Below are 18,969 nucleotides of genomic sequence, written 5' to 3'. Positions count from 1 at the left end.
GAATACAACTAACGTGGACTAACACTGTTTTCAGCAGAATTGCTCTGGTGTCTTGTTTTTGTGCAGAAATCCAACTTTCGGGAAAAATCCCGGAAAATATAGAAAAACCCATATTTCACCTGAAGACTCATGGAGCCAGAAGACGAGACGGAGGGGGGCCACGAGGGGCCCACACCTTCCCTAGGCGCGGGCCAGGGCTTGGCCACGCCTAGGGGTGGTCTGGCCGCCTCGGCCATCCTTTAGACTTCTCCTTCGCACTATAAGAAGCCCCTGGACCTGAAAACCGAGGGGGTTCGACGTTTTTCCAGAAAGAGTTCCGCTGCTCCGCCACCATCAGAAACCCCAATCCGGGGACCAGAATTTCTGTTCTGGCACCCTACCGGGACGGGGATTTGGAGGAGATCATCGCCATCGCCATCACCGATGCCTCTCCACCAACCATCCATGTTTCCCCATCCATGTGTGAGTAATTCCCCGTTGTAGGCTGTAGGGGATGGTAGGGATTGGATGAGATTGGTCATGTAATAGCTATAAGATTGTTATGGGCATAGTGACTAGTATCCGTTGTTAGTATTTTTGACATTGTTGCAACTTGCTATGCGTAATGCTTGTCACTTTGGGCCCGAGTGCCATGGTCTCAGATCTGAACATGTTATTGATTCATGAGGATAACTATTGTTTTTATCATATTTGCAAGTTGTATACATACATTATTGTCTGAAACTCGAGGCCCTAAAGTGACCAAGAATTTGGATAACCGGAGGGGATGGCTATGATGTGAGGATCACATGTGTTCAGGGAGTGTTAATTCTTTGCTCCAGTACTCTATTAAAAGGAATACCTTAATTACCAGTAGTTTCCCTAGAGGCCCCAGTGCAATGGGCTGGTAGGACAAAATATGTCGTGCAAGTTTCTCATTGCGAGCACGCACGACTAAATAGGAACACACACTTATGAATATATTATGCTAGGATGTTTTTATCATTATCATTTGCAATGCCTATGTCTTGCTATTACATGCACTTCCTCATTCATGCAACGCCCGTTCATCCATCCCTATGCCTTCAGTATTTTAATCCTGTTGTCTACTGCAATCATCGCTACTACTGTTTTTATTTCGCTACTGTTGTTACTTCACTACTTCCACTGCCATAAAACTGTTACTAATGATAAACTATTGCGAGCAAGTCTATTTTCAGGTGTAGGTGAATTGATAACTCACTTGTTAAAGCTTATAAATATTCTTTGCCCCCTTGTGTCGAATCAATAAATTTAGGTTTTACTTCCCTCGAAGACTGTTGCGATCCCCTATACTTGTGGGTCATTGATACGTCTCTGACGTATCGATAATTTCTTATGTTCCATGCCACATTATTGATGATATCTACATGTTTTATGCACACTTTATGTCATATTCGTGCATTTTCTGGAACTAACCTATTAACGAGATGCCGAAGTGCCAGTTCCTGTTTTCTGCTGTTTTTGGTTTCAGAAATCCTAGTAAGGAAATATTCTCGGAATCGGACGAAATCAACGCCGAAGATCTTAGAATCCCCGGAAGCATCCAGAACACACGAGAGAGGCCAGAGGGGGGCCACAGGCCCACCAGAGCATAGGCTGGCGCGGCCTAGGGGTGGCCCGCGCCCCCCTATGGTGTCGTCGCCTCGTTGACCTTCTGACGCCGCCTCTTCGCCTATAAGAAGCCCCTCGACCTAAAACCTCGATACGGAAGAGCCACGGTACGAGAAACCATCCAGAGCCGCCGCCATCGCGAAGCCAAGATCTGGGGGACAGGAGTCTCTGTTCCGGCACGCCGTCGGGACGGGGAAGTGCCCCCGGAAGGCTCCTCCATCGACACCGCCGCCATCTTCATCACCGCTGCTGTCTCCCATGAGGAGGGAGTAGTTCTCCATCGAGGCTAAGGGCTGTACCGGTAGCTATGTGGTTCATCTCTCTCCTATGTACTTCAATACAATAATCTCATGAGCTGCCTTACATGATTGAGATTCATATGATGATGCTTGTAATCTAGATGTCGTTATGCTAGTCAAGTGAATTTTACTTATGTGATCTCCGGAGACTCCTTGTCCCACGTGTGTAAAGGTGACAGTGTGTGCACCGTGTGGGTCTCTTAGGCTATATTTCACAGAATACTTATTCACTGTTATGAATGGCATAGTGAAGTGCTTATTTATATCTCTTTATGATTGCAATGTGTTTTGTATCACAATTTATCTATGTGCTACTCTAGTGATGTTATTAAAGTAGTTTATTCCTCCTGCACGGTGTAATGGTGACAGTGTGTGCCCCGTGTTAGTACTTGGCGTAGGCTATGATTATGATCTCTTGTAGATTATGAAGTTAACTATTGCTATGATGGTATTGATGTGATCTATTCCTCCTACATAGTGTGAAGGTGACAGTGTGCATGCTATGTTAGTACTTGGTTTAGTCGTGTTGATCTTTCATGCACTCTAAGGTTATTTAAATATGAACATTGAATATTGTGGAGCTTGTTAACTCCGGCATTGAGGGTTCGTGTAATCCTACGCAATTAGTGGTGTTCATCATCCAACAAGAGAGTGTAGAGTATGCATTTATCTATTCTGTTATGTGATCAATGTTGAGAGTGTCCACTAGTGAAAGTATGATCCCTAGGCCTTGTTCCTAAATACTGCTATCGCTGCTTGTTTCTTGTTTTTTTTGCGTTACTACTTTCTGCGTTACTACGCTTGTTTATCGTCTGGGCAAAGCACTTTTCTGGTGCCGTTGCTACTACTTATTTATACCACCTCTATTTCACTATCTCTTCGCCGAACTAGTGCACCTATTAGGTGTGTTGGGGACACAAGAGACTTCTTGCTTTGTGGTTGCAGGGTTGCATGAGAGGGATATCTTTGACCTCTTCCTTCCTGAGTTCGATAAACCTTGGGTGATCCACTTAAGGGAAACTTGCTGCTGTTCTACAAACCTCTGCTCTTGGAGGCCCAACACTGTCTACAGGAAAAGGAGGGGGCGTAGACATCAAGCTATTTTCTGGCGCAGTTGCCGGGGAGGAAAGGTAAAAGGCACTCATACTCCGGTTCAGTAATGATGCTTCTCGGCGCCATTGTGTTTATGCTCGAAGCTATTTCCTTTAGATCCTGCAATTGCATCTTTTTGTTTCTTGTTTACACTAGTTAGGCATAATGGAAAACAACAAAAATATGAGAGATCTTTATGAACTTTATCTTGAATTAGGACATGATGTGTTTGAAGAGAGAATTAAAAAACCCATGGAACTTTATATGCATGCTAATGGGAATGTTATTAATATGAATGCTTTGAACACTATTGTTGCTAATGCTATAGAAAATTCTAAGCTTGGGGAAGCTGATTTTGATGAGCATGATCTTTTTAGTCCCCCAAGCATTGAGGAGAAAATTTACTTTGATGATACTTTGCCTCCTATTTATGATGATTATAATGATAATAGTCTTTTGTTACCACCTGTTATGGAGGATAAATTTGATTATGATTACAATATGCCTCCTATATTTGATGATGAGAATAATAATTATAGCTACTTTGTTGAATTTGCTCCCACTATTACTAATAAAATTGATTATGCTTATGTGGAGAGTAATAATTTTATGCATGAGACTCATGATAAGAATGCTTTATGTGATAGTTATATTGTTGAGTTTGCTCATGTTGCTACTGAAAGTTATTATGAGAGAGGAAAATATGGTTGTAGAAATTTTCATGTTACTAAAACACCTCTCTATGTGCTGAAATTTTTGAAGCTACACTTGTTTTATCTTCCTGATCTTGTCACTTTGATCTTCATGAATTTATTTGTGTACAAGATTCCTTTTCATAGGAAGCATGTTAGACTTAAATTTGTTTCATACTTGCCTCTTGATGCTCTCTTTTGCTTCAAATACTATTTCTTGCGAGTGCATCATTAAAACTGCTGAGCCCATCTTAATGGCTATAAAGAAAGAACTGCTCTTTATGAGTACTGTAGCAAAATAACACATGGGTTATCTCCCAAGAAGTTCTTTCTTTATAGCCGTTAAGATGGGCTCAGCAGTTTTAATGATGCACTCATAAGAAATAGTAATTGAAGCGAAAGAGAGCATCCAGAGGCAAATTCAAAACACATTTAAGTCTAACATGCTTCCTATGCATAGGAATCTTGTAAATAAACAAGTTTATGAAGAGCAAAGTAACGAGCATAGGAAGATAAAACAAGTATAGCTTGAAAAATTTCAGCACATAGAGAGGCATTTTAGTAACATGAAAATTTCTACAACTATATTTTCCTCTCTCATAATAACTTTCAGTAGCAACATGAGCAAACTCAACAATATAACCATCACATAAAGCATTCTTATCATGAGTCTCATGCATAAAATTATTACTCTCCACATAAGCATAATTAATTTTATTAGTTGTAGTGGGAGCAAATTCAACAAAGTAGCTATCATTATTATTCTCATCATCAAATATAGGAGGCATATTGTAATCATAATCAAATTTATCCTCCATAACAGGTGGTACCAAAAGACTACTATCATTATAATCATCATAAATAGGAGGCAAAGTATCATCAAAGAAAATTTCCTCCTCAATGCTTGGGGGACTAAAAATATCATGCTCATCAAAACCAGCTTCCCCAAGCTTAGAACTTTCTATATTATTATCAACAATGGTGTTCAAAGCGTTCATACTAATATTACTACCAGCATGCAAATAAGATTCCATAGGTTTTTTAATTTTCGCATCAAACAATCCATGTTTTAAATCAGGAAATAGAGTAAAAAGCTCATTGTTGTCCATTATGCCTTACTAGTGTAAACAAGAAACAAAAAGATGCAATTGCAGGATCTAAAGGAAATAGCTTCGAGTACTTACAGTGCCGGAAAATAGCTTAGTAGCCGAGGTCCGGAGTGTGAGTACCTTTTACCTTTCCTCCCCGGCAACGGCGCCAGAAAAGTGCTTGATGTCTACTTCCCCCTCCTTTTCTCGTAGACGGTGTTGGGCCTCCAAGAGCAGAGGTTTGTAGAACAGCAGCAAGTTTTCCCTTAAGTGGATCACCCAAGGTTTATCGAACTCAGGGAGGAAGAGGTCAAAGATATCCCTCTCATGCAACCCTGCAACCACAAAGCAAGAAGTCTCTTGTGTCCCCAACACACCTAATAGGTGCACTAGTTCGGCGAAAAGATAGTGAAATACAGGTGGTATGAATATATATGAGCAGTAGCAACGGTGCCAGAAAATAGCTTGCTGGCGTGTAGTTGATGGTGGTAGTATTGCAGCAGTAGTAACACAGTGAAACAGTAAACAAGCAGTAGTAACGCAGCAGTATTTAGGAACAAGGCCTAGGGATTACACTTTCACTAGTGGACACTCTCAACATTGATCACATAACAGAATAGATAAATGCATACTCTACACTCTTGTTGGATGATGAACACATTGCGTAGGATTACACGAACCCTCAATGCCGGAGTTAACAAGCTCCACAATTAATGTTCATATTTTAGTAACCTTATAGTGTAAGATAGATCAAAAGACTAAACCAAGTACTAACATAGCATGCACACTGTCACCCTCATGCATATGTAGGAGGAATATATCACATCAATACTATCATAGCAATAATTAACTTCGCAATCTACAAGAGATCATGATCATAGCATAAACCAAGTACTAACACGGATGCACACACTGTCACCATTACATCGTGCAGGAGGAATAGAACTACTTTAATAACTTTTGCTAGAGTAGCACATAGATAAATTGTGATACAAATACATTGCAATCATAAAGAGATATAAATAAGCACCTCACTATGCCATTCATCGTTGAATAAGTGATTCGTGAAATATAGCCTAAGAGACCCACACGGTGCACACACTGTCACCTTTACACACGTGGGACAAGGAGTCTCCGGAGATCACATAAGTAAAACTCACTTGACTAGCATAATGACATCTAGATTACAAGCATCATCATATGAATCTCAATCATGTAAGGCAGCTCATGAGATTATTGTATTGAAGTACATAGGAGAGAGATGAACCACATAGCTACCGGTACAGCCCCGAGCCTCGATGGAGAACTACTCCCTCCTCATGGGAGCAGCAGCGGTGATGAAGATGGCGGTGGAGATGGCAGCGGTGTCGATGGAGGAGCCTTCCGGGGGCACTTCCCCGTTCCGGCGGCATGCCGGAATAGAGACTCCTGTCCCCCAGATCTTGGCCTCGCGATGGCGGCGGCTCTGGAAGGTTTCTGTGGTTTTCGTCGAACGTACTGCGTTTTTAGGTCGAAAGGGATTTTATAGGCGAAGAGGCGGCGCAGGGGGGTCGAAGGGGTGCCCACACCATAGGGTGGCGCGGGCCCCCCCTGGCCGCGCCGCCATGTGGTGTGGTGGCCCCCTGGCCCCTCTCCGACTCTTCTTCGGTGTTCTGGAGCCTTCCGGGAAAAATAGGAGGTTTGGCGTTGATTTCGTCCAATTCCGAGAATATTGCCCGAACAGCCTTTCTGGAACCAAAAACAGCAGAAAACAGGAACTGGCACTGTGGCATCTTGTTAATAGGTTAGTTCCAGAAAATGCACGAATATGACATAAAGTGTGCATAAAACATGTAGATAACATCAATAATGTGGCATGGAACATAAGAAACTATCGATACGTCGGAGACGTATCAGCATCCCCAAGCTTAGTTCTCGCGTCCCAGCGGAGTAAAACGATAACACGTATAATTTACGGAGTGACATGCCATCATAACCTTGATCATACTATTTGTAAAGCATATGTAGTGAATGCAGCGATCAAAACAATGTATATGACATGAGTAAACAAGTGAATCATAAAGCAAAGACTTTTCATGAATAGCACTTCAAGACAAGCATCAATAAGTCTTGCATAAGAATTAACTCATAAAGCAATAATTCAAAGTAAAGGTATTGAAGCAACACAAAAGAAGATTAAGTTTCAGCGGTTGCTTTCAACTCATAACATGTATATCTCATGGATATTGTCAACATAGAGTAATATAATAAGTGCAATAAGCAAATATGTAGGAATCAATGCACAGTTCACACAAGTGTTTGCTTCTTGAGGTGGAGAGAAATAGGTGAACTGACTCAACATAAAGGTGAAAGAATGGTCCTCCATAGAGGAAAAAAGCATCGATTGCTATATTTGTGCTAGAGCTTTGATTTTGAAAACATGAAACAATTTTGTCAACGGTAGTAATAAAGCATATGTATCATGTAAATTATATCTTATAAGTTGCAAGCCTCATGCATAGTGTACTAATAGTGCCCGCACCTTGTCCTAATTAGCTTGGACTACCGGATCATCACAATGCACATGTTTTAACCAAGTGTCACAAAGGGGTACCTCTATGCCACCTGTACAAAGGTCTAAGGAGAAAGCTCGCAGTGGATTTCTCGCTATTGATTATTCTCAACTTAGACATCCATACCGGGACAACATAGACAACAGATAATGGACTCCTCTTTTATGCATAAGCATGTAACAACAATTAATAATTTTCTCATATGAGATTGAGGATATTTGTCCAAAACTGAAACTTCCACCATGGATCATGGCTTTAGTTAGCGGCCCAATGTTCTTCTCTAACAATATGCATGCTTAACCATAAGGTGGTAGATCTCTCTTACTTCAGACAAGACGAACATGCATAGCAACTCACATGAAATTCAACAAAGAATAGTTGATGGCGTCCCCAGTGAACATGGTTATCGCACAACAAGCAACTTAATAAGAGATAAAGTGCATAATTACATATTCAATACCATAATAGTTTTTAAGCTATTTGTCCCATGAGCTATATATTGCAAAGGTGAATGATGGAATTTTAAAGGTAGCACTCAAGCAATTTACTTTGGAATGGCGGAGAAACACCATGTAGTAGGTAGGTATGGTGGACACAAATGGCATAGTGGTTGGCTCAAGTATTTTGGATGCATGAGAAGTATTCCCTCTCGATACAAGGTTTAGGCTAGCAAGGCTATTTGAAACAAACACAAGGATGAACCGGTGCAGCAAAGCTCACATAAAAGACATATTGAAAACATTATAAGACTCTACACCGTCTTTCTTGTTGTTCAAACTCAATACTAGAAATTATCTAGACCTTAGAGAGACCAATTATGCAAACCAAATTTTAGCAAGCTCTATGTATTTCTTCATTAATAGGTGCAAAGTATATGATGCAAGAGCTTAAACAGGAGCACAACAATTGCCAAGTATCACATTACCCAAGACATTTTAGCAAATTACTACATGTATCATTTTCCAATTCCAACCATATAACAATTTAACGAAGAAGAAACTTCGCCATGAATATTAAAAGCTAAGAACACATGTGTTCATATGCAACAGCGGAGCGTGTCTCTCTCCCACACAAGCATGATGTAATCCAATTTATTCAAACACAAACAAAAATAAAAGCATACAGACGCTCCAAGTAAAGCACATAAGATGTGACCGAATAAAAATATAGTTTCAAGAGAAGGAACCTGATAATTTGTCGATGAAGAAGGGGATGCCTTGGGCATCCCCAAGCTTAGATGCTTGAGTCTTCTTGAAATATGCAGGGATGAACCACCGGGGCATCCCCAAGCTTAGACCTTTCACTCTTCTTGATCATAGTATATCATCCTCCTCTCTTGACCCTTGAAAACTTCCTTCACACCAAACTTCTCATAAACTTCATTAGAGGGGTTAGTACATAATCAAAAACTCACATGTTCAGAGGTGACACAATCATTCTTAACACTTCTGGACATTGCTCAAAGCTACTGGAAGGTAATGGAACAAAGAAATCCACCCAACACAGCGAAAGAAGCAATGCGAAATAAAAGGCAGAATCTGTCAAAACAGAACAGTCCGTAAAGACGAATTTCTAATAAATACTTCCGTTGCTCAAATCAGAAAACTCAAAACTAATGAAAGTTGCGTACATATCTGAGGAACACGCACGTAAATTGGCATATTTTTCTGATTTTTCTACAGAGAAAACAGCCCAGATTCGTGACAGATAGAAATCTGTTTCTGCGCAGAAATCCAAATCTAGTATCAACCTTCGATTAGAGGCTTCACTTGGCACAACAAAACACAAAACTAAGATAAGAAGAGGTTGCTACAGTAGTAAACAACTTCCAAGACATAAATATAAAACAAAGTACTGTAGCAAAATAACACATGGGTTATCTCCCAAGAAGTTCTTTCTTTATAGCCGTTAAGATGGGCTCAGCAGTTTTAATGATGCACTCATAAGAAATAGTAATTGAAGCGAAAGAGAGCATCCAGAGGCAAATTCAAAACACATTTAAGTCTAACATGCTTCCTATGCATAGGAATCTTGTAAATAAACAAGTTTATGAAGAGCAAAGTAACGAGCATAGGAAGATAAAACAAGTATAGCTTGAAAAATTTCAGCACATAGAGAGGCATTTTAGTAACATGAAAATTTCTACAACTATATTTTCCTCTCTCATAATAACTTTCAGTAGCAACATGAGCAAACTCAACAATATAACCATCACATAAAGCATTCTTATCATGAGTCTCATGCATAAAATTATTACTCTCCACATAAGCATAATTAATTTTATTAGTTGTAGTGGGAGCAAATTCAACAAAGTAGCTATCATTATTATTCTCATCATCAAATATAGGAGGCATATTGTAATCATAATCAAATTTATCCTCCATAACAGGTGGTACCAAAAGACTACTATCATTATAATCATCATAAATAGGAGGCAAAGTATCATCAAAGAAAATTTCCTCCTCAATGCTTGGGGGACTAAAAATATCATGCTCATCAAAACCAGCTTCCCCAAGCTTAGAACTTTCTATATTATTATCAACAATGGTGTTCAAAGCGTTCATACTAATATTACTACCAGCATGCAAATAAGATTCCATAGGTTTTTTAATTTTCGCATCAAACAATCCATGTTTTAAATCAGGAAATAGAGTAAAAAGCTCATTGTTGTCCATTATGCCTTACTAGTGTAAACAAGAAACAAAAAGATGCAATTGCAGGATCTAAAGGAAATAGCTTCGAGTACTTACAGTGCCGGAAAATAGCTTAGTAGCCGAGGTCCGGAGTGTGAGTACCTTTTACCTTTCCTCCCCGGCAACGGCGCCAGAAAAGTGCTTGATGTCTACTTCCCCCTCCTTTTCCTGTAGACAGTGTTGGGCCTCCAAGAGCAGAGGTTTGTAGAACAGCAGCAAGTTTTCCCTTAAGTGGATCACCCAAGGTTTATCGAACTCAGGGAGGAAGAGGTCAAAGATATCCCTCTCATGCAACCCTGCAACCACAAAGCAAGAAGTCTCTTGTGTCCCCAACACACCTAATAGGTGCACTAGTTCGGCAAAGAGATAGTGAAATACAGGTGGTATGAATATATATGAGCAGTAGCAACGGTGCCAGAAAATAGCTTGCTGGCGTGTAGTTGATGGTGGTAGTATTGCAGCAGTAGTAACACAGTGAAACAGTAAACAAGCAGTAGTAACGCAGCAGTATTTAGGAACAAGGCCTAGGGATTACACTTTCACTAGTGGACACTCTCAACATTGATCACATAACAGAATAGATAAATGCATACTCTACACTCTTGTTGGATGATGAACACATTGCGTAGGATTACACGAACCCTCAATGCCGGAGTTAACAAGCTCCACAATTAATGTTCATATTTTAGTAACCTTATAGTGTAAGATAGATCAAAAGACTAAACCAAGTACTAACATAGCATGCACACTGTCACCTTCATGCATATGTAGGAGGAATAGATCACATCAATACTATCATAGCAATAATTAACTTCGCAATCTACAAGAGATCATGATCATAGCATAAACCAAGTACTAACACGGATGCACACACTGTCACCATTACATCGTGCAGGAGGAATAGAACTACTTTAATAACTTTTGCTAGAGTAGCACATAGATAAATTGTGATACAAATACATTGCAATCATAAAGAGATATAAATAAGCACCTCACTATGCCATTCATCAGTGAATAAGTATTCTGTGAAATATAGCCTAAGAGACCCACACGGTGCACACACTGTCACCTTTACACACGTGGGACAAGGAGTCTCCGGAGATCACATAAGTAAAACTCACTTGACTAGCATAATGACATCTAGATTACAAGCATCATCATATGAATCTCAATCATGTAAGGCAGCTCATGAGATTATTGTATTGAAGTACATAGGAGAGAGATGAACCACATAGCTACCGGTACAGCCCCGAGCCTCGATGGAGAACTACTCCCTCCTCATGGGAGCAGCAGCGGTGATGAAGATGGCGGTGGAGATGGCAGCGGTGTCGATGGAGGAGCCTTCCGGGGGCACTTCCCCGTTCCGGCGGCGTGCCGGAACAGAGACTCCTGTCCCCCAGATCTTGGCCTCGCGATGGCGGCGGCTCTGGAAGGTTTCTGTGGTTTTCGTCGAACGTACTGCGTTTTTAGGTCGAAAGGGATTTTATAGGCGAAGAGGCGGCGCAGGGGGGTCGAAGGGGTGCCCACACCATAGGGTGGCGCGGCCCCCCCCCCTGGCCGCGCCGCCATGTGGTGTGGTGGCCCCCTGGCCCCTCTCCGACTCTTCTTCGGTGTTCTGGAGCCTTCCGGGAAAAATAGGAGGTTGGCGTTGATTTCGTCCAATTCCGAGAATATTGCCCGAACAGCCTTTCTGGAACCAAAAACAGCAGAAAACAGGAACTGGCACTATGGCATCTTGTTAATAGGTTAGTTCCAGAAAATGCACGAATATGACATAAAGTGTGCATAAAACATGTAGATAACATCAATAATGTGGCATGGAACATAAGAAATTATCGATACGTCGGAGACGTATCAATGATTCACTTGTTTACTCATGTCATTTACATTGTTTTGATCGCTGCATTCATTACATATGCTTACAATAGTATGATCAAGGTTATGATGGCATGTCACTCCAGAAATTATCTTTGTTATCGTTTACCTGCTCGGGACGAGCAGAAACTAAGCTTGGGGATGCTGATACGTCTCCGACGTATCGATAATTTCTTATGTTCCATGCCACATTATTGATGATATCTACATGTTTTATGCACACTTTATGTCATATTCGTGCATTTTCTGGAACTAACCTATTAACGAGATGCCGAAGTGCCAGTTCCTGTTTTCTGCTGTTTTTGGTTTCAGAAATCCTAGTAAGGAAATATTCTCGGAATCGGACGAAATCAACGCCGAAGATCTTAGAATCCCCGGAAGCATCCAGAACACACGAGAGAGGCCAGAGGGGGGCCACAGGCCCACCAGAGCATAGGCTGGCGCGGCCTAGGGGTGGCCCGCGCCCCCCTATGGTGTCGTCGCCTCGTTGACCTTCTGACGCCGCCTCTTCGCCTATAAGAAGCCCCTCGACCTAAAACCTCGATACGGAAGAGCCACGGTACGAGAAACCATCCAGAGCCGCCGCCATCGCGAAGCCAAGATCTGGGGGACAGGAGTCTCTGTTCCGGCACGCCGCCGGGACGGGGAAGTGCCCCCGGAAGGCTCCTCCATCGACACCGCCGCCATCTTCATCACCGCTGCTGTCTCCCATGAGGAGGGAGTAGTTCTCCATCGAGGCTAAGGCCTGTACCGGTAGCTATGTGGTTCATCTCTCTCCTATGTACTTCAATACAATAATCTCATGAGCTGCCTTACATGATTGAGATTCATATGATGATGCTTGTAATCTAGATGTCGTTATGCTAGTCAAGTGAATTTTACTTATGTGATCTCCGGAGACTCCTTGTCCCACGTGTGTAAAGGTGACAGTGTGTGCACCGTGTGGGTCTCTTAGGCTATATTTCACAGAATACTTATTCACTGTTATGAATGGCATAGTGAAGTGCTTATTTATATCTCTTTATGATTGCAATGTGTTTTGTATCACAATTTATCTATGTGCTACTCTAGTGATGTTATTAAAGTAGTTTATTCCTCCTGCATGGTGTAATGGTGACAGTGTGTGCCCCGTGTTAGTACTTGGCGTAGGCTATGATTATGATCTCTTGTAGATTATGAAGTTAACTATTGCTATGATGGTATTGATGTGATCTATTCCTCCTACATAGTGTGAAGGTGACAGTGTGCATGCTATGTTAGTACTTGGTTTAGTCGTGTTGATCTTTCATGCACTCTAAGGTTATTTAAATATGAACATTGAATATTGTGGAGCTTGTTAACTCCGGCATTGAGGGTTCGTGTAATCCTACGCAATTAGTGGTGTTCATCATCCAACAAGAGAGTGTAGAGTATGCATTTATCTATTCTGTTATGTGATCAATGTTGAGAGTGTCCACTAGTGAAAGTATGATCCCTAGGCCTTGTTCCTAAATACTGCTATCGCTGTTTGTTTACTGTTTTACTGTGTTACTACTGCTGCGTTACTACTGCTTGTTTACTGTCCTGGGCAAAGCACTTTTCTGGTGCCGTTGCTACTACTTATTTATACCACCTGTATTTCACTATCTCTTCGCCGAACTAGTGCACCTATTAGGTGTGTTGGGGACACAAGAGACTTCTTGCTTTGTGGTTGCAGGGTTGCATGAGAGGGATATCTTTGACCTCTTCCTCCCTGAGTTCGATAAACCTTGGGTGATCCACTTAAGGGAAACTTGCTGCTGTTCTACAAACCTCTGCTCTTGGAGGCCCAACACTGTCTACAGGAAAAGGAGGGGGCGTAGACATCAGTCATCACCGAATGCACGCGTGGCCTGGACGTCTTCGAGATGGACTCTGCGCAACTGCACCATGAACTGCTCGTCCGCCTCGGTGATAGCAATCCATCGTGACCTTCGTTGTACCACCGTGACCTTCGTTGTACCACCGCGCTTCCCCCTCTGAGCGAAGTATGGCTCATGAGCGAGACTCTGGGCTTCCGTTAGAGACCTGACCTCCGGGAAGTTCATTTCGTTGCGCGTCCGAGCAAACCTCCACGCCGCAATGTCGTATGCGCGGTCAGCAGCCTCCTTCGTGTAGAAGGTGCCGAGCCACACACGCACACCACCGACGGTGACTTCAGCCACGAAATAGCCCGCGGGCCGCTTGCGAACGCCGAGGAAGCCCGTGTTGGTACGACGATGAGGAGCCATCTCAACGCGGCAGCGGAGCTCAGAGGACTTTGTGGTGGTGTTGGAGGAGAGAAGTGCTGCTGGTGGTGTTGTGTTCGAGGAGAATACATGGCTATATGTAGTGAGGCGAGGGGATGAAACGGCGGGAAAACTTTGCAGGAGAGAATGGGCGGGAGAAATGGCGGGATAGAAGCGGCGGGAGAACTTGCTGGGAGAAAATGGCGGGAAAGTTTGGCAGGAGAAATGAAGGGAAAGAAATGGCGGGAAAACTTGGTGGGCGAGAATGGACGGGAGAAAATGGAGGGAGAGAAAGAGCGGGAAAGTTTGGCGGGAAATCGGGCGGGAAAAAGAAAAATTAGGGTGAGGCTATGCCGAGGGTGGCCATCGGCGTATAGGATAGCTGTGACGTCACCTAGCGGGAGAAGCGGGAGAAAAAAGAAAAAAAGGGAGGCCATGCCGATGGCAGCCCTCGGCATAGCCCTGACTCCGTGACAGGGCCATCACGGCCTGGCTGGGGTGGGCCGCGTGCTCAGGCCTACGCCAACGGCCACCGAGACGCTGAGGGCAGCTATCGGCGTAGCCCAGCATATACGCCAACGGCCCCGATTTTTGGCCCTCGATGTAGGTCCAGGCCATCGGCACCTTGTCCCATTTGTGTAGTGAGAGTGATTGCTTAGCATACGTATTTGTTCTTGCCACTTGTAGGATTTCATCATTTAACACTAATAATTGGTCATCCATGCCAAAATGGACACACGTTGACAGTAAGAGTAAGAATATTGCAACATAAATATGTAAACGGGGAAGTGCATAAACATTATTATTGCAGATCGACCATCGCGATTCAACACGGTTCGACGGTTCACCGAGCTGGCTAATACGGAGAACAGTACAATACATGCAACCCTCGATCAGGTACGTACAATAGCAACTTGAGATGACACGACAGTAGCAGAACTCAAAGGAAGCTTGGGACTCGAGAGGAATCTCACTCATTCATCGAATTTCTCCCTGTGAACCTCATCCAGGATCACAACAAGAGCCGCGATGAACACGTAGTCAACGTGCGGAAACACCGTAACCATAAACGTGTCCCTGTCGAGCAGCACATTCGAAACATACTTACTTGAGCTACCATTGTGGTGGAGTCGCCAAGGTAGAACGCGCAGGACCTGTCGAAGTAGTTGCCGTTGATCTTGAAATCGCAGACCTGATGTGCGGTGTTTCCAGCCAAGAAGACATCCATCTCCGTCTTGAGTTGGATCATCGAAGATTTCTTCACGGTGAAGAGCAGATCGCTTGCTTTTGAGCTGTCCCCTCTGAACACTTCCCATCTGTGGTGCATACTGAATACCTGACCAAGTGATATTTTAAGTTGAAGTGAGCACATAGACGATGCAGAGAAAGAAAAGTACTCCTATTGTGTCCGATCCACTTCAACGCTACAATAATTTGCTACGACTCAGTCCAGAAATTGGAGGTTAGACTGAATATGATTGTGCGAAGAAGTTTCCTCGTCTCTGAAAGAAAGCGCAAATATGACTATCCATGCTCATGCTCTGTCTTTCAAACGGATTCACATAAATAGACGATTTGGTAACAGACAAGCATCTCAGTTTGATTTCGTCTTCCCAATTACTGGTAGGTCTACGGAAATTTGAGAAGATCGAGATGAAACACAAACTGGGAGCCAGGCAGAGTACCTTCTCTTGCATGGACAGGAGGGGCTGGCCGGCGGCGTCGAGGAGGACGCGGCGGTGCCGCATGCTGAAGATGGTTCCCTTGACCTTCAGCACGACGGCGCCGTTGGCGTCGGTGATTGCGAAGTCGCCGTCGGAGAGGCTGAGGGCTTTCTTGGTCACCGTGAGCGGCACGACGTACGGAGCGCAGAACTGATGCCCCACCACTGGCAGCGGCGCCTGTGGGGCTCCGCTGGCCGCCGGAAGCGCCATCGATCGAGATAGTAGACCTTGAGCTGTTGAGTGGATCGTGGTGTGCTTGCTTGGGCCGGGTGTTGTTCCGGACTTCCGGACGGGACGGAGGAGAAACAATGGTGAAGCGAGACAGCCGCTGTAGGTAAGGGTACCCGTTTCCTTGCCTATTTTGTCACCGTCCCGTCGTTTTTTCTGGGCAACTTACAATCCTCCCACCTTTCTCTTCTGTTTCCTTGGCTATAGCTGTGTCGTCCTTGACTTGCTCACCGTATGTGCCACCGTTTCCATGTACTGTACTTGGACCCGCTCTACCGTGGATGATTTCAAGAGCCGCCGTGTTACACTATACCCTTGTTCTCCGTTCTTACTATGATTTTCGCTTAAATCTTTACTTCCGTTTAAGGCCTTGTCTACTTCTACTGTACTTATGGGACCGAAGGGGAATATTTCGAATCTCGGAAAATCGTTTATCCGTTTACTTCTCCAGGTTTGAACAAAATAATTTCGAGATATCCTCTCCCATTCCGTTTCATTTCGTTCCCATATTTTTGCCTAAACTAAAAACTCTTCGTCCACATACTAGTGTAATTTTGAGAAAATGTATTTGAGGAAATTAGGTGAACACCAAAATCATCTCCCATCCCCATACCTTTTGGGGGAAAAATTACAAGAGAAGTAAACAAGGCCTAAACGGTAGGATTTAGCTAGGGTTTTTCCTCGTGGATGATCCAGCATGTTCACGCTTGAAATTGTGGATGAAATAGCTTAGTATTGGTGTTTGACAAGGGTTACTGATAGCACGAATAGTTATAACTGCAAGGCTGTGGAAGGTTTTTTTTTGCTTGAATAGGTGGTAGGGACGTTCATCGGATTGGCGTGAATTGGTGAAAGTTTTATTTTTTATTTGCTAGATTAACTAGATTACATATATTTAGCATCCTTTGATGTGTATACTTTTTTGTGGAATCAAAATTCACATATTTAATTAGTGTCCTCTTTCTTCGAATTTGACTGACTTTTGTTGTCCTGTTTCTGGATTTGGCTGAATTCATGTACTTAGAGCACTCAAATTAGTTATGTAGATTAGCTAGATTCTTCCAAAGACATTGGGGGCGTTTTCAAGGTTGATATTGTTGTTGTGGTAAAAGAGTTTAATAGGACTTGGGTTATGTCTAGAGAATAAAGGACACGGTAATAGTGCTGATTCCAAAACAAAAACCTATAGTGTCTAGGATTTTAGACCAATAAACCTGTGTAATGTTATTTACAATATTGTTTCAAATGTATGGTGAAAAGGCTCAGGCCATTACTTCAAGAAATTATTGTACCAAATCATAGTTCATTCATCCCGAATAGACTCATTACTAATAATGGAGTTAAAGTTTTTTAGTGCTTTCATGCTCTACAAAACAGTAGTGATGAAAATGGAAAATTATGTGGATACAAGCTGGATCTGGCCAAAGCCTATGACAGGGTAGCTAGATTGGAAATATCTGGAAGAAATTTTGCAGAAGTTTAATTTCGCAAAACAATGGATTTCTTGGGTCACGACTTGCGTCAGAACAGTGCCATATTCAATCCGTTTGAATGGAGACGTTCTGGAGAAATTAATTCAAACCAACTAGAGGACCCCCGACAAGGAGATCCATTATCAAGTCATTTGTTTTTATTTGTTGCAGATGGATTATCCATACTGCTCCAAAGAGAGATTGATGCTAGACAAATTAAAGAGCCGAAGGTGTGTAGGCGCAGCCCGGGCATATCACACCTTTTATTCGGGGATGACAGCCTTCTTTCCTCCTAGGCTAGTGTAGACCAAGCAAACATGGTCAAAAGTGTTTTGAATAAATATGAACATGCTACATGGCAAACTTCTTAGCCCTGAAAAATGCTCCATGCTGTTGGAAAATAAGTGTATAGAGACACAAGGCCAGCTCGTGGCTTCCACTGGACTTATAAAATGTAGGTTTCAAGGAGAAGTACATGGGTCTTCCAGGATGCATGTAAGATGGCAAATTTCAGCCGGTCAAGAAGAAAATCAAAAAGCGTGGCTCCGAGAAAAAAAATCTAGAAAATTGAATATGAGATAAATAGATATTGTACAAGAGATAAATAAACAATGGCTCTGAGAAAAAAGTTGTCAAGGGAAAAATAAAAATAGGCCAGCAGATAAATGAAGGGGATAATATTCAGCAAGAGAGACAAGACGAGGTAAAAATCTAGGGAGACCCACCTGATTGTTGGATACAATGTGAACTTGGATGCAAGCTTCTTAAAGGAGCAGAAAAATGTGCCTGTGGAGTGGTTATGCGAGACCGTAGTGGAATGTCCTTCTTTCAGCCTGTGATATCATTATAAATTTTGAATCTGCAACAATGGGAGAAGCTATTGCCTACCTTGAAGGGCCGAAAGGGGAACTTGCAAACTGCGGTTCTAATCTTATTATTGGGATGGACTAGGCGTCAATTCCGGGGTCTTTCAAGGAAGACAGGTGTGACAGATCTAAATTGTTCTTCATAGTGAAGGTAATCAACTTACTAAGACTGGCGGTTTGTGCCAATTAAATTAGTAGAAATTGTAATACATTGCTCACGGTTTGTGCCAATTAAGTTGTAGCGGGTTGTGTGGAAGGGTTCTATAGGTGCGGTTCCGACTTGCATGTCGAAAGCGGCCGCGGAAAATTGTAATTCAAACATTGTTATTTCATTAGTACACAACACAATTTGAAAAATAAAATAGTTATGCAGAACTGAATATATTGTCATGATTCAGATGTAATGTTGTTTGCACTGAATTTAGTCCTTTTTAGTGGTTCCATGTTTCTCTATATATTAATGTTGCTTTTCTCTTAACTCTGGAAGTGTGGTAGTTGTGTTGATTAACA

General features: G+C 42.5%; 1 pseudogene; it reads right to left on the bottom strand.

Moving 5' to 3' along the window:
* Positions 1-14,944: 14,944 nt before the first annotated feature.
* Positions 14,945-16,288, bottom strand: LOC127324012 (protein LURP-one-related 15-like; annotated as a pseudogene).
* Between the last annotated feature and the right edge of the window lie 2,681 nt (positions 16,289-18,969).

The sequence above is a fragment of the Lolium perenne genome, chromosome 1 (genome assembly GCF_019359855.2).
Source record: "Lolium perenne isolate Kyuss_39 chromosome 1, Kyuss_2.0, whole genome shotgun sequence".
NCBI lineage: Eukaryota > Viridiplantae > Streptophyta > Magnoliopsida > Poales > Poaceae > Lolium > Lolium perenne.
Note: the sequence above shows the minus strand (reverse complement) of the source record. Positions and strands in the feature narration are given on the sequence as shown.